The sequence below is a fragment of the Leptopilina heterotoma genome, unplaced genomic scaffold, assembly GCF_015476425.1.
Source record: "Leptopilina heterotoma isolate Lh14 unplaced genomic scaffold, ASM1547642v1 Lhet_412, whole genome shotgun sequence".
Lineage (NCBI taxonomy): Eukaryota > Metazoa > Arthropoda > Insecta > Hymenoptera > Figitidae > Leptopilina > Leptopilina heterotoma.
The window spans coordinates 155,413-167,032 of NW_025111073.1; positions in this window are offsets into that span (position 1 = coordinate 155,413).

Below are 11,620 nucleotides of genomic sequence, written 5' to 3' on the forward strand. Positions count from 1 at the left end.
TCATTCTCTTGGAGTAGAATGCAGAAGTGGTCACAGTTTAGTTTTTCACTTTGAAATGGTATTTGGTTATAGTATATAGAGCTCCTCTTGTAAAATTCTACTACTATGTACATATAATCAAAAGAAATGTTCGCGTTAATTAAATTTTCAAAAAGTGAATATTTTGTGTATCCTAAAAATTGCATCACAAAATGTGATTTGCAAAATTGTACAGTGAAAACTAGCGGAGGGAGATATATTGGAGAAATTGCTGCATTTCACAGTAAGTGTTAAAAATATTTATATTTTATGTACGATATTGTCCATAAATAAAGACAGTAACTTTTTGCTTTTCATCGAGACGATATAATTGTGACCTGGAATGTTAAAAGGGACCTTACGTCCAAAATGAAGTTTTCGAGAAAAACGTTCTTAAAGTTAACAAACCGATATTCATACTTCTGCATATGAAGTATTCGTTACTCGGTGGTTTTTGAGGTCGCTGATTACGAATCTGCTATCAGAATTCCAAAATTCAAAATGGCGGATCCAATATGGCACCAAAAAAAATGTAAGAAGCAAATAGATTCGCTTGAAACAGTTTGCAAACTTATCAGATTTACTCGGTACATGTTGCTAGGAGGTTTTTGGGGTCGCTGATTACGAATATAGCATCAGATTTTCAAAATTCAAAATGGCGGATCGACTATGGCGGACAAAATTTAAAAATTATTTAAAATTGACTAAAATTCATTCCTATGAGGTTTTTGGGGTTGCTGATTACGAATCTGACCTCATATTTTTAAAATTCAAAATGACGAATCCAATATAGCGGACAAAAATTTTAAAATTATCTAAATTTGCCTGAAATTCATTCCTTGGGGTTTTTAGGGGTTGCTGATTACGAATATGACATCATATTTTCAAAATTCAAAATAGCGGATCCAATATGGCAAACAAAAATTTAAAAATTATCTAAATTTGCCTGAAATTCATTACGTGGGGGTTTTTGGGGTTGCTGATTACGAATCTGACATCAGATTTTCAAAACTCCAAATGGCGGATATAGTAGGTAGAACAAAATTTAAAAATTGATCGAATTTATTTGTAACTTTTTACTGGAATTTTTAATAATTTTTTAATTTTCATCAATATTAAATTGTCAAAAGAATTAACGAAACCCTTTCAAATAAAAATTTAAAAATAAAAAATTTGTTAAAATTAATTCTAGTGATCGTCAATTTGACGAAAAATTGACGATCACTACCCAGGTGCGAATTTAGGTTGGCCGCCAGAGTTTGAAGGTTGGCCCAAGGTTGGCCGAACTCTGGGCCACGGTTGGCCCGACGGTTGGCAAAACTCAAGAAAAGCAGTATAATTGACTTATAGTTTTTTGGTCGGCCGAACTCTGGGCCACGGTTGGCCCGACGGTTGGCAAAACTATGTGAAACGCAGTTTCATTGACTTTAACTTTCTTGGTCGGCCAAACTCTGGGCCACGGTTGGCCCGACGGTTGGCAAAACTTTGTGAAACGCAGTTTAATTGACTTGATTTTTCTTGGTCGGACGAACTCTGGGCCACGGTTGGCCCAACGGTTGGCAAAACTTTGTCAAATGCAGTTTAAATGACTTAAACTTTCTTGGTCGGCCGAACTCTGGGCCACGGTTTGCCCGACGGTTAGCAAAACTATGTCAAACGCAGTTTAAATGACTTAAACTTTCTTAGTCGGCCGAACTCTGGGCCACGGTTGGCAAAACTATTTGAAACGCAGTTTAATTGACTTACATTATTTTGGTCGGCCGAACTCTGGGCCACGGTTGGCCCAACGGTTGGCAAAACTTTGTCAAATGCAGTTTAAATGACTTAAACTTTCTTGGTCGGCCGAACTCTGGGCCACGGTTTGCCCGACGGTTAGCAAAACTATGTCAAACGCAGTTTAAATGACTTAAACTTTCTTAGTCGGCCGAACTCTGGGCCACGGTTGGCAAAACTATTTGAAACGCAGTTTAATTGACTTACATTATTTTGGTCGGCCGAACTCTGGGCCACGGTTGGCCCAACGGTTGGCAAAACTTTGTCAAATGCAGTTTAAATGACTTAAACTTTCTTGGTCGGCCGAACTCTGGGCCACGGTTGGCCCGACGGTTGGCAAAACTATGTGAAACGCAGTTTAATTGACTTACATTATTTTGGTCGGCCAAACTCTGGGCCACGGTTGGCCCGACGGTTGGCAAAACTATGTGAAACGCAGTTTAATTGACTTACATTATTTTGGTCGGCCGAACTCTGGGCCACGGTTGGCCCAACGGTTGGCAAAACCTTGTCAAATGCAGTTTAAATGACTTAAACTTTCTTGGTTGGCCGAACTTAAAGAATAAAACAAGGAAATTAACAAAACAATATTATATTATTAAATAACTTACATTAGAAGATTAATCTTAATTAATCCAATAATAGTGTATAATTCACCCACACAGCACACACTTAGAAAGTTCTCTCAATCTCGCGATCACTCACGTGTTTCGCGTAGCAAAGGCAGAAAGCAATTAATTATTCTGGGGGGTTTCATATATTCTGGCGCTCTTTTCGAAGTTACCGGTCAATAACTTATTCCCTTTCTGGCAACCCTATTTACACCTATGTTAACTATGTTACATCCCCCTCCCCCATTTGGGACGAATAATAAAAAAAAATAAAAAGATAACAAAAAATAAATTTTACAAATTTAACAATTCATTATAATCTGTGTCTAGATCTATAAATTCCTCATTATTCCTATTTAATTCTGTTCCCTTATTTAGACATACATACAAACTTTTATTTTGATTGTTATCTTCTCTCAATTTGGATAATTCCACCATTTTTCGAATTTTATCCTGAACCAATTCCAGGTTTATCCTCTTATATCTTCTTGAATCCTTCGACGGTTGTAACCATGGATATTTCCACTCCTCCCGTCGTTCATCGCAAAATTGATCATGAAAAAAGTATAATTCTTTAATTATCTTCTCATCACAAACTCGACATTTCCAAAATATCTCGTTTTCCATCTGAAAAATTCAAACAAAAAGAAACAAAAATTCAAAAAAATCAAAGATTAACAAAGTTTCAGTCAGTCTTTTTCGTCCTTTATTTCTGTCTGAAATAAAATTTAATAATTTTCAAATATTTTATTCTTGGACATATTTTTTTAAATCATTTATATTCCAATTACCTATTGATTTTCCCCTAATTTTTCCTATTTCGTAAATAGTTGGAGAGATTTTCGCTAATACTTTTGCTTTATCTGATAATGTTTTATCTTTTTTCAAAACTAAATCGCCTATATTAAGTTCAAATTCTCTTCTACGTAAATTATATTTGCCTGCTTGCCTTTCATTTGTATCTTGAAATTCTACTTCATCAAAATTTTCAATTTCAGTACGCAATGTCTGTAAAGGTTGTAATTCTCTTCCTAAATTTAAGAAAGCGGGTGTAAAACCTGTTGAAGAATGTTTACAAGTATTTAAAGCAAATTGCAAATCTTCTAAATTGCAGTCCCATAATTTATGTTCTTTATCGAGATAAGACCTAATTATAGCTTTTATTGACCTATTACATCGTTCAGTTGGGTTTGCTTGAGGGTAATATTTTGGTACAAACGAGTGCCTAATTCCGAATTTCTGAGCCATTTTACTAATTCCTTTATTCGCGAATTCTTTCCCATTATCGGATAATAAAATCCTAGGTGTTCCCCATCGCGAAATAATTCTCTTATGAAATTCTTCCTCAATTGTTTAACCTACTGCTTTTTTTATTGGAATTACTTCAACCCATTTTGTAAATAAATCAACAAAAACTAATATATATCGATTTCTATTTTTTGATAAGGGCAATGGTCCCATGATATCTGTAGCCACCATTGTCCATGGTTCTTCTATTATCCTTTTTCCCATAAAACCCATTTTTGGCCTATTTGTAGTTTTAGTTTTTTGCCAAACTTGACATTTATTAACATATATTTAATAATGTCCGAATACATTCCTGGCCAAAAATAATTTTCTGAAATCCTATGATAAGTTTTTTCGATACCTAAATGACCTGCTTGAACATTATCATGATTTTCAATTAAAACTTGTTTAATTAAAATTTTAGGAATAACTAATTTCCACATTTTTGTTTCCGGCAATAATTTTAATTTAATTGGATCAGGTCTATAAAAATATAATTAGTTATCTCTAATTCTCCAATTTAAATTTTCCTCTGGTTTTTTCTGAACCAATTTAAATTTAGTGTCATACCAATTATCATTTTTATTTTCAACTTGATTATTTTCCTGAATTTCATTTAAATAATTAGTTTCTTTTTCTTTTTCGAAAACTCTTGATAAAGCATCTGGCACTACATGCATTGCACCTTTCCTATACTTAATTGTATAATCATACTCCAACAACTCTAAAGCCCATCTTGCTAATCTACCTATTGGATTTTTTAAATTATGCAACCATTTTAGTGCCAAATGATCAGTTATTACTTCGAAAGAATAACCCTCCAAATATGGTCTAAACTTCCTAATCGCCCAAACTACTGCTAAACATTCTTTTTCTGACGTTGAATATTTTCTCTCGGCTTGACTTAGATTTCGGCTCGCAAACGCAATGACTACTTGTTTTTCATCTACTGTTTGGCACAACACTGCACCTAATCCTGTATTACTCGCATCAGTTTCTAACTGAAAAGGTTTACTAAAATCAGGAGAACTCAAAATTGGAGCTGTTGTTAATATTTTCTTAATTTTTGTCAACGCATTTTCCTGATCTTCAGTCCATTTCCAGGGAATGTTTTTTCGCAATAACTTTTGTAACGGTTCGATTAATTCTGCAAAGTGTGGAATGAAACGTCGATACCATGACGTCATACCTATCAATCTCTGCAATTGTTTAATATTTTTTGGGGTAGGGAATTCCTGAATTGGCTTAATTTTATTATCATCAATTATTAATCCTTTTTCATTAACCCGGCGAGTATGTGGTTGGGCATGTCATGCCCCACATTTACTTAAATCCTTTTAAATCCTAAAATTTCCACTGTAACGTTTTGAAACTTCGAGTAGCTGAAGTTATGGGTTCATAAGAGAAGATGATGGTATGGTGATAGTGTTATGTAAATTATATTTTAAATTACTTGGACGTAAACGTCAATTTTGCATATTTTTGGCGAATTTTTTTTTCCTAATTTCTACTAAATTAATGACAACTGAATTGAGATATATTCTAAAAAGCAGTATTATGCTCCTCATTCACTAATATTTAAAGTCCTGCCTTTATAAAAGTGCAAATTTGATTTTATAAAAGTTTTAAGTTTTCATTGTTTTATTTAATCATATGATAAATCTTATGACAAAGAGTTGATTTTATCTTTATAAATAAATAAATAATTAAGGAAATATATTTTATTACATGCCTTTTTATAATATAATACCAGAAATTAACTTAATATAGCTATATGTAACATTTATAAGCAATTTTACATTTTGGGCATGTCATGCCCACCACATAGTCGGTGTAACAGTTTCCCGCCACATACTCGCCGGGTTAACTTTAAATCCTAGATATTTTATTTCCGCGCAACCAAATTCACATTTTTCTCTATTAATAGTTAAATTTGCTTCGCTCAATCTATCTAGCACTAGATTTAGATAATACAAATGTTCATCGAATGTCTTCGCGACAATTATTATATCATCCAAATAACAAAAAACAAATGGTTTAAGATCTGGTGTAATCACCTTATCCATTAATCTTTGGAATGTGGCAGGTGCAGTACAAAGACCAAAAGGCATTCTTTTAAATTGAAACATACCTTTACCTGGGACTATAAAAGCTGTTAATGGTTTGGATTCTTCACTTAATGGAATTTGATTATAAGCCGCTTTCAAATCAATTATAGAAATATATTTGGCTGCTCTTAATAAATCAAGAATTTCAGCCATTAAGGGAACTGGGTATAAATCTTTTTTAGTTACTTTATTTAATTTTCTAAAATCTAAACAAAATCTGTAACTACCATCAGGTTTTTTAATCATTACGATTGGAGTTAACCAATCACTACAACTGAACTCTATTATGCCCTCTCGAAGCATCCTATCAATTTCCTTTATAATCTCGTCTTTAATTCTCGGAGAGACATAATAATATCTTTGTTTAATAGGACTTGCTCCTTGTACATCTATTATGTGTTCAGCTTTATTTGTTGGTAATAATTTATTTGGAGGAATTGGGATTTTATTTTTTAATAATTTCTCGAGTTGTTCTTGTTCATTTATTGTCAACTCGACTATTCCTGAACATTTTTCATTTAATAAATTCTCATTGACCGGACGCAACAAATACCCTGTTATATTATTATTCATAATTGCCCTATTTTCAAAATTAATACAACTGAAGCTTAAAGGTTTTTAAAATTTTAGTTCACGAATTGAACTAGCTTCCTCTAAGGATTTACTAATTATTTTCCGTTCTTTAATTTTTTCTTCAGGTTTTTCTTTTTTCTTATTAATAAAAATTCTCGATTTTATTCTATCTTTTTTACTAAAAGATTTAACCTCAAATTCAGTATCTTCGTCTGACTCGCTAAAACTATTATTAGCTGAATTTAATATACTAAATTTATTTTCTAATGGAATTTCCATAAGTTTTGGTATTTCTGTTTTCTTTTTTTCAATTAAATTTTTATTAATATTAACCCTCGAATTTATTTTCATTTTCCCTTGTAATTTTTTATTACTTTTTTCGCAACTATATTTATCACATTTTTTACTTTTATATTTCGCATCCCTTTCTGTACTCGACCAACCTATTTGAGAGCTTACTTCGCGAAATAGTTTTTTAGAATTAATTATTTGTTTTTTCGGTTTATCAAAATTATCCAAAAAATTCATCGTATAATGAATTTCTGGAAATTCCGACAACCACAAAATATCTTCCTGAAAATTTAAAATCATACCAATTTTCCTTATTAAATCGATACCTAATATTGCTTTCGTGTCAATTTCTGGAACTACTCTAAAAGTTAAAATATCCTCAAGGGTTCCTATTTTTACTGGAATTTCTATTTTGCCTAAAATTTTAACTTTTATTCCATTAGCAACTATTAAACTTTCACTATCTGGTTTTATTAATTCTATTCCATAATTTAATAATTTTTTAAACAATTCGTTACCTATATAAGAATTAGTTGCTCCTGTATCAACTAAAGTTTTATAAGAAATATCCGAAAAATTAATATTTATAAAAAATCTCGAGTCTTGAATTACGGTTATAAAATTTTTCAGGCTTCGGATTTTCTTTCGGGAGTACCAGTGCGTCCAAGCTGCAATGGAAACAAGCGATATAGTCGGTAGTTCGGCATCTCGGGGATGATGGCGCGTCGATCGACACAAATACATAAATATTGTGTATACCGATACGACTGTTTTAATGTGTTGGTGTCAAATTCAAAACATTACATGGTTGTATTAACCAAAAATGCAAAAAAATGTTTATTTAATAAATAATAAAGAGATTTTATCAAAAATAGAGTAAGTATGATAAAAATCAATACAAAAACATTTGCTGTGATTTATATACGATGAAAATATAGTAGAAATGGAAATACAAAATAACTAACGTTTTAAATATTTTCTTACCGTTTGCGTATACATTTTATTCTTTACTGATATTTATTTATTATTTATAAACAATATTATAATTTTTTTAAACTTAAGAATAAATTTTTAAAACTTAATTTAATTTATTTTCAGGTTACAGAAAAAATTATAATCAAATCTAATAATACAATCTTTTCCAAACGAAAACTGTTTCAGATAAAGTTTGTTGATGGATTTCATAAAATAAAGATAAACTAATTTATCAATTATGTATTGAAAAATTCTTAAAGCAAGAACCATTGTCGAAAAAAGCACTCAACGTGATTTTTTATTTGTCAATTTCAACTTATAAAAATCTGTAATTTTAAGGAAAAATAAAATATGGAACAAGCAAATATTTTACATTTTCTAGATGGAAAATCTGTGTGGGTAAATTGATTTATAATGTTTATTCATTTATAATACAGAATTGATTTCTAATATAGAAATGAATACAAATAACATGTTTGAATATTATAAACATTGGAGAACAAAAATACAGTATTTAAAAAGACTCCAAAATACAAATAAAAATCATCGTAGAGTTAAATCTAAATAATAACAAAGTATAACGAACCTTAAAAATATTTCATTAGGCAAATGCACATTTACAAAAAAAATTCTACTTTTTTTCTGGTAACGCTGACTAGCGTCGTACACAATCTTTTGCAAAGAGTCATAGTTACTTGGAAGTTCAACTTTTCGATTTATTAATTTTAGCAAAAACATAAAGTAATTTCTCGCCAAACTATTTACAAAAATACTAATTACATTTCGTTGTAAAAATTCTGAATGACCACATTGTTCGAAATGGAAATAAATATTTTCGTTAAGATATTGTTTAATTTTCGCCAAAAATCGGTATTGATAGGACACTAAAGGAAAGTAATAGTTGCAAATATTAGAAATTTCACACGATATGTGGCTCAAGACAGTACCATCACATGCATATTCGCATGGATTGTTTTCGCACGATTGTAGGAGGTTTGTATAACAAAATAAACAATTTTCATCGACCAGAATAAGCAATTTCTCTTTTACAATATTTTGCAAAAACGGAACTGTCGAAACATCTACGGGTTTCTTGCGGTTAAATTGTGGTGACAAGGTCGGCAGCTCCCACAGTGGTTCTGAAAAGCTCTCTCTAGCTGATAAAAGAGTTTGCAAATCACAAAGAAAACCTGAAGAGTCGTCTCTTTCACAATTTGTCGAATTTGATTCATTATCAAGAGCATTGTCGGCAAATGAATTAAAAAGCAATGTTTTGTAATAATCTTGAAACGCGATACAATTTGGCTTAGTATTACGCCCCCCGTGTTGTTTAATTTGAGAAAAAAAATTCTCCAATGGATCTTGATTAAAGAGGCGACCACCAAATTCTTTGAATCCATAGTCAGCCATTTTTGTTCTCAAAATTTTAAATCCTTTTAAAGTATGAATCCAATTGTCTAGTACGGGGGGTCTTTCACGATCATTAACTTTAATGAATTTCATACTTTCAAACACTTTAATGGCCTTGTTCCATAACTGAACATGTGGAGAATCTCCCTCTGTAGTAATAGGTGTTTTATAAACAGACTCTTCTTCGTTTTTCTTTTTACTACCATTACCATTTACACTGTCGAACAACTCATCCAAAAACAGACAAAGGTATCCCGTATCTTCTCCTTCTTTACGCATTTCGAATTTACCACACTTGCTTTTGACTTGATTATGGCTCATTTGAACTAAAGTTGAAGCCGTCGTATGACTAAATATTTGAGCACAATACTTCACTCGCATTTTTTTTGTATTTTCAGGATAAACATGTGATTTAGAAACATTTTTCAAAACTCTAAAAACACCATGACTCTTATCTATTTCATATGCTGTAACAATATCTTTCCATGACGCTTCTCGTATTTTCTTATCGTAAACAAACTTTAAATTTTTTGTCAGTAAATTATTTCGCATGCACTTTAGCAAGTGTGGTGGATCGAAGAGATGGACAATCTCATTGTTGTCGATAATAATGGTATCGTCAATGTGAGATTCTCCATTTCTAAGTTTAGCAGCCCTCGTCTCTTTAATTAAGTATTTCATGGCAGACTCATTTGTTCTCCCCTGATCACAAACAGATGCTATTATTTGTAAACCGCTAGATAGAACTCGACGTACAATTTCTTTATAAGTACGTATTATATTTGGAGTTGCCATACAAGACTTACAATAAGAGAATGCGATCGCTTGTTTCCAGGGTTTTTCAGAAGGATTTTTAGGGACACCTTTCAACATCCATACACTGGCATGATCAGCTATTTCACATTTACGCCTGGAACCATCATCTACAAAACCTTCTACAATATCTTTAGCTTCATTCAAAAGAATGGTTCTATCTATCTCTACGTCATCCATCAGAAGCATACAATAACGGTCGTCAGGAGGCCTTTTTTCTGCTTGAGTTTTTAGACTTTCAAAAACAGAAGCACACAATCCTGGCTTTATAGCAAGTGTTTTTGCTAATTGACGAAGTGTTTCTGCACTCGGAAGACAAAATATTTTCGCCATGTATCTACCCAGTAAGAAACGAAAAATTGAAAAGTATTAAAAAGATTCTATTCTTTTGAATGCCATTTCTGTCCAATACTTTTCTATCCAGTGAGAGCAATATGAAAAGTAACGATATCAATCCTCTTGAATACCCAGTAAGAAAGCAAAGATTAAGAAGCATTAAAAAAATTCTATCCTTTTGAATACCATTTCTGCCCTATGCTTCTGAATTCCGCGACAGTAGTATAATAATATAATACTAATATTATTGACATATAGAATGTTCAATTACTTTCAAATAACTGCACTCATGAATTTATTTGCTATTTTAAAAAGGAATAATTATTAAATTATCAGTTAAGAGGGTTAAAAGTGTTTAAAGGTCTCTGAAATTTTTAGGTTATGATTTATTGTCTAACAGAATAACGTCCCTGACTCGTTTAAATGACGTTAAATTGGTAAACAATAAATTTTTCAGCAAGTTTTTCTTTGAACACAAACACTTTTTACAAAATCTGCCACTGTATGTATCTTATAAATTACAAAAATCCAGAAGATTGCTTGAATGCATGCAGAAACGCGGTTCCAATGAAAAATTGAAAAGTGATATAATGACAGGCTGTAATAATTTCGGATGGGATTGGAAAGCATTCAGAAAAAAATTTTGTCTTTGTTAAAAATTACAAAAAGAATAGAATAGCATTCATTTTTAGACGAAACGTGGTCCTATCATGGTATAGAAAAGTATTGGACAGAAATGGCATTCAAAAGTATTGGATAATTTCTACTACACCATACAGAGTTTGAATTATTTCAATCCTTTTCAATTTTTCGTTTCTTACTGGGTATAAGACGATGGACTCCGCTTGTACAAGGAAAGGGCAAATACTTTGTCTTCTAGAGTATACTGTCTTTTAAAGTTATTGACGTAATTATTTCTAAAGTGACAAAGAATAAAATTACGTACAGGAGATATCATATCGTTTAAAATATTAGTGTATTCCATGTCAACTGATGATTCCGCCCGATGGAGACGCTCAGCAAGATTTTCATTTTTCTTTTTCGATACTCGAAGCTGGTGAGACAAATGGGTAACCAACGAGTATATACGATGATCGCAATCATTCAATTTGTTCTTTTGAGAAACTTGAAAAAGACTAAGTATGGATCCTTAAAGAAAGCAAATTTTTTTAGTATTTTATAAAAAAAATGAATAATAAATTATAAGTATTCTATTTTTAAAATAAATATTTTAATAAACAATTGTAGAAAATATTAAGGTTTAAAAAATTATATATAATTTAAGAGTATAGAAAACACTTGTATAGACAAATTATGTAGACTTAAGACGGGTGTATAAACAAATAATAAAAAATACTATTAGAAGTTTAACAAAAACCTTACTTCTTTTCTTCTTAAGCTTAAGTTTAAAACCTCCACATTTTC